Source organism: Habropoda laboriosa, unplaced genomic scaffold (genome assembly GCF_001263275.1).
Source record: "Habropoda laboriosa isolate 0110345459 unplaced genomic scaffold, ASM126327v1 scaffold15, whole genome shotgun sequence".
Classification (NCBI taxonomy): domain Eukaryota; kingdom Metazoa; phylum Arthropoda; class Insecta; order Hymenoptera; family Apidae; genus Habropoda; species Habropoda laboriosa.
Genome location: NW_017100141.1, coordinates 2,535,490 through 2,541,068, shown reverse-complemented (window position 1 = coordinate 2,541,068; position 5,579 = coordinate 2,535,490). Strand labels below are relative to the sequence as shown.

At 41.6% G+C, this 5,579-nt stretch overlaps 1 protein-coding gene across 1 annotated transcript in view; it reads right to left on the bottom strand.

The window, feature by feature from the left end:
* Positions 1-5,579, bottom strand: part of LOC108570825 (serine/threonine-protein kinase NLK) — a 102,798-nt gene that overhangs the window by 3,480 nt on the left and 93,739 nt on the right. The gene's annotated exons all lie outside the window — the stretch shown is intronic.

Below are 5,579 nucleotides of genomic sequence, written 5' to 3'. Positions count from 1 at the left end.
CCTTCTCGTCTCCGCCGTGTTTTTAGCCTCCCTTTAAGCCGGGTCTACAACTTTCGCTCGTTCCTCCCTCTCGACGCGCGCACACGCGTTCCTCCGCCTCTAGTTTCATTTTATACGGCCTTCGGGCTTTGCTTTGCCAAGTTCGCGGGAAAAGTCGACCGTGAAAATAGCATGGAAACAAAGAATTCGAGAATGGACCGGTGGTTTTCGTTTTTGGTTATTTCTGGGAATACACCTCCTCCACCCTCTCTCGCGAGGTTTCCGAGAGTCGGTTCTCCATAACGGTGCCTCGGTTAGGTTCTGGCCGACACGCGAGCAACCTACGAGCCGGTGAAATTATTTTGGGGCTTTGAAAAAGTGACCCCCCGTCGTCGCTTCCTTCCTCCAGAGGACGGGAGGATGAAAGCGACGCCGCGAGAGTCGTTGGCCTGCTCCGCGCGGAATTCTCTGCTCGTGTATCTTTCGAATTTCGCGGAAAAATTCGACTCCGTGATAGAAAGAACGGAAGACTATTTTTTGTAGCGTGGAATTTTGAATTTTCATACTGGGGAACTGAAGGTAAATTCGAGTGAAAATTGCGCGCGGAATTGTACGGGAGCCTCGTTTGAATTTCGCGGGAAAATTCGGCTCCGCGTTAAAAAGAAAAGACCATTCTTCGTTCCGTGGAATTTTGAATTTTTATCACTGGGAAATTGAACGCAAATTCGAGTGAAAATTGCGCTCGCGACTTTTTCGGATTTCGCGGGAAAATTCGACTCCGCGTTAAAAAGAAAACACCATTTTTCGTCCGACAGAATTTTCAGCGGAGAATATTCCTTCGTTAATTGAAGTCCATGGAAACACGTACAGCTCGCAGTTGGCAAAGCAAGTCCTACGGTCGACAAAATTTCCACCGAAACCCATGTCGCGTCCCGGACTTGGCGAAATGACAGTAATGGCTTCGCGGGTCTTCAACTCTTTGGCCGAGGAGAATGCGTGGTCGCTTCCCCGAGACACACCGGCAAAAATTTCTCTCCGGTATATATACAATAATATCGTCTACCATTGTACCGTACAACCTTGGCAAAAGAGAGAATGGAGGAAAGAAAAGAAAGAGAGAGAAACACTCACACATGTACACAGCGTACAAAACGAAGAGCAGAAAAAAAAAGAGCAGTATGAAGAAGAAAAAAAAGAAAATTTCTTTTGGGAAGCGGAAAAAAGAGTTTGATCTGTCGAGGAAAAGAAAAATCGCGAGAGAAAGAGAGAGAGATAGAGACTTTCGATCACCGCAAAAAATCACCGCGCAATTTTCTTCCCCGTTTTGTTACGATCTCCTCGAAAGACAAAATAAAATTCGCGGTCTTCGTTTAATTCAGAACAGCGATCTCGAAGATTACGGTCATTGTGCCAACAGCCAGATCACGCCAGGACTTCCAGTCGAAAGGAAACTAAAAAAGAAACTATCGATTTCGAAGGATATTCCGTAGGATCGTTCTGTAAGGATCAAGGATTGTCTTTTACAGACGATCTAGGGTGACTATTTAAGGGATTTCAAAAGGGTCTTCGATTCTACCCAGGTGTAAAAGAATCACGAAAGAGAGTTCTATTTTTTTATTTTTTCCCCCGGTGTGAATTTCCTTCGTCCCCGTATTTTTCATCCGGTTTTTCTCAACGAATCGCGACGCGATCGTCCGCTTTTTTCCTTTTCTCTCCGCTCAGGAGAGCCGTTTTCTCTCAACTGAAGGCTGCATGGTTGATCAGGCCTTCTTACACTCCCTCGTGTCCAACAAAGCACTCTTTTCAGCCGTTCTCTCAGCGTTATTTACAAGTACCACTTTCACAGCGACTCACGAGCAACGTAAACACACACCGGCGACCAGCCACTCGAATTATTTCAGAAATCGACGTGTGTCACACGTGACTCTTCGATCCATCGAGATCATTACGAGAAGATATATTAGAGAAATCTTCGAGATTTGTACGAATTTTTGTGTTTTCGATAAGCTCCTCGAAGATCGTGGAAAGAAAATAAAAGGAATCTCACCTGCTGTTTAATTCCTCCCGATTAACGCGTTAGTGCAACATTTTAACCGGAGTTTCGAAGTTGCGTTAATTGCCCGTACGCGAAACTGTCGCTAATTAACGGCGTCTCTCGTCTAAAGCCTGAATCCCCAGGAGGGAGAGACTTCTTTATCTTGAACGTTTTCGCCGGTATTCAGAAGCGGAGGCGTCGAGAGTAGGCCTGCTGCGTGCAACCAGCCACTCTAAGTGGCTATTTAAACGTTTAAAAAAAAAACGTTGCACGCGTGCTGGGGGTTAATTTAAGGAATTCCTTCTCGACCAAGGAAAAGTCACCCCCTTCGTTTATTCTTTGCCTTTAACCTTTAATTAGGTACGCGAGGTGTTCTCAGCATTTCAGAGATATTTTGTTACTTCCTCCTCTTGAGGACATTTGTGTCCAACTTGGAGGGAAAATGAAAACGATTCCTCCTTCAGTGATAATGAGTGAAATAGTGTGTTAAAAATGAGCAAATTTTTAAGTATTTAATTTCTAATTTTGTATGTATCTAAATTTTGAAATATCTGATCTCTTAATTTTCAAGGTATCTAATTTCTTAATTTTCTAAATATCTAATTTCTCAATGTTTAAAATATCCAAATTTTCAAATACCTCACTCCTCAATATTTAAAATATCTAACATCTTAATTTTTGAAATATCTATTTTCTCAATTTTTAAAATACCTCATTCCTTAATTTTCAAAATATCCAAATTTCCCAACTTTCACCCAGGAACACTAACATCACCAAAAAGAACGATAAAACCTTATCACACCACGTACCCAATCAAAGACTTAAAACACTTCACTTTCGCTACATCTAAACTCCAAATTTATTTAAAAAAAAGTACAAACAAAATTCATACCCAGTGATCCACCCTTTCCCTTCAATTCGCTCAAATCAATTAAAAAAAAAAAAAAAACAACTAAACTCACAGACTACAAAAACACCCCGTCCATCGTTTACCTCTGATTCCCCTTAAGGAGAAACATCGCAAAACTTATTCAACGGGGTGTTCGGAAATCGGCGTTTCGGATCGATCGTTAAAATTGGCAGACCTTCGAGGAGCAGGAGGAGGCCGCCAAGAGAGAGAGAACAAACTCAATTATAGGAGATTTACGATTCCAAGTAGCCGGGGGAGGGCTTCTCGAATCGTGTCAGGCTTGGATCGGAAGTCGGTCGAGCGAGCTCTGGTCGCTGGCGTGCATCCGGCAAAACGTGTATCTCACGAGGATCCAGCACACATATATATATACACAGATAATATACGTATATCTATCGAGCTCAGATAACGCTCGACTATCATAGCTATAGCTTCCATCCACGTTTATATCTCTACATGTATATATACATATATATAGCAATACAACATTTCTATATATACATACACACACACACAGTTTATATCCAATCATACAGAAGTCTCTAACGCAATAATATAAAAAAAAAAAAACAACAACGAAAAGAACCAATCAAAAAAAAGAACATAACGTAAGAAGCAAGGCGAGAGAGTATTGTAAACAGTACCACGTGGAGTAACAAGTAGTTATCACAAAAAAAAAAACTATGTTTTGGGGGTGGTTTCAAAACAGAAATAAAGTGAAAGAAAATTAACAAAACTGTAACAAGAGACGAGAGAGAGAGAGAGAGAGGGATAATCAGATTACAAAAAGGAAACAAACCAAAAAAAAAAAAAAGAAAAAAATTGTAAACACTGGAGAATTAGAACACGTTGGAGACGTGATGTATATAATATATGCAGTATATAGTATATGGAGAGAAGAATTTAAGTGACTATAAATGAGAAAACGCAATATAACAAAAGGAAAAACAAGAAAAAAGATATGCTTGGTAAAATGGTTTGTTCAAGTACCTCAGCGAGCGAGGTCGCGCCGGCTAGAGCTGACTCTCTGTTCGTTCGGTTCGTTCAGGAGGAGACGTAACACGATTGGTAGTAGTAGTGGTAGTAGTAGTGGTAGTAGCGGTAGTAGTAGTAGTGGTAGACGATAGCGGTAGTAGTCGATAGTAGCTGACAGTGGTAGATAGCTGATTCGGTACTGGTAGTAGTAGTAGTAACGTGTACGTATACGCGGCGCAGGGCGCTGGGTCGGCGATCGGCTTGCTCTAACTTGACGGCAGTAAGCAACACGAGAAACAATGTTACACACTTCAAGATCACATATGAAATGATTAAGAATGAATTTTCATATATACTTCTGCTTGTTTGCATTTTTTTTTTTTTTCGAAAATTTTCTCTTTTCTCCGAAACATGCTTTCTCTAAGGGACTATACTCCTGGACGGGGGTGAGAATCTCATCGATCGTATTTCTCTAAACTCCCCTTTCTCTTTCTCTCTTCATTTTGTTCTTTTTTTTTTTTTTTTTTTTGAGAGAGAGAGACAGGTTGTGAAAGATAGTAATAGTATAGGTGGGTTGTTTTCTCGCCCCTTCTTTTTCCTTTCTTGGTTTTCTCTCAGGTGTAGCACAGGGACAAAAGACGGCTCGCGATCGCGTGCTCGATCGTTTCTTCTTGTACATGTACTTCTTCTCAACCAGAGACTTCTTACACACAATCGACACACGTGTATATATATATGTATATACACGTGTATGTATATATATATAGAGTCAGTTAGAAAGACGACAGAAAGACACAACAACACGATATAGAACACGAGTTCGAATAGGGGGTTGTGGGGTTAAATTCTTAATCGTTTTCTCTCTGGCTGCAACATGGTGGAACTGGAAGAACCGGAAGGCCAGAGTTTTCGGTTCGTTCTCGAGAGGTAAAACGGGGCAAAAGGAGTTTGTTGGGCGGGGAGGGTCTCGTCGAGGGACAAAAGATCGTTCTCTCCTGACTCGTTTCGATCGTTCCGCCTTGACCCTCTCTCTCTCTCTCTCTCTCCCCATTTTTCCACCCTTCTCCTCGCCCCCAACACAGATTTCCCTCATGTTTTCCCTCTCTTTCTCTCTTACTCGTTCTCGCTCCTCCACCATGGTTTTTAATTTCCGTCTACGATACGCTCTTTCTCTCTGCCTTTCTTTTTTCTTTCCCTCTCTGTTCCTTTCTTTTTCTCTCTTTTGTCCTCTTTTCTCTCTCTCTCTCTCTCTCGCTCTTCCTGTTTTTTTAATTTTAATCCGGCTTGTTCTTACTGCATCGACTTGGACGTGATAAAAAAAGAAGAAATACACACTGTGTGCCTCTCTGCGAACCCTTTTTCTCTCCCTCTTTCACGCACACACGCGCCTTCTCCCTCCCTTTCGATCCTTTTTCCATGTTTTTGTTTCTGATAAATGCTTGTCGTTACGTTAATTCTCGTTCTTTTTTCTTTTCTTTGCTTCGTCGAACAAGAGATTCGAACTGGTGAGATTATGTATACATGTATATACATATATAAATTTGATGTTTAAGGGAGAAAGGAGAGGTGTGGAGAGTGGTGATCGAGGGGAAAAGAATTCAGTGAAAGGAGGCTCTTCGATTTTACTCGAGGGGAGACCCGATCTCCTCGTTACTTTTCTTTTTTTTTTTTCTCGAAAAT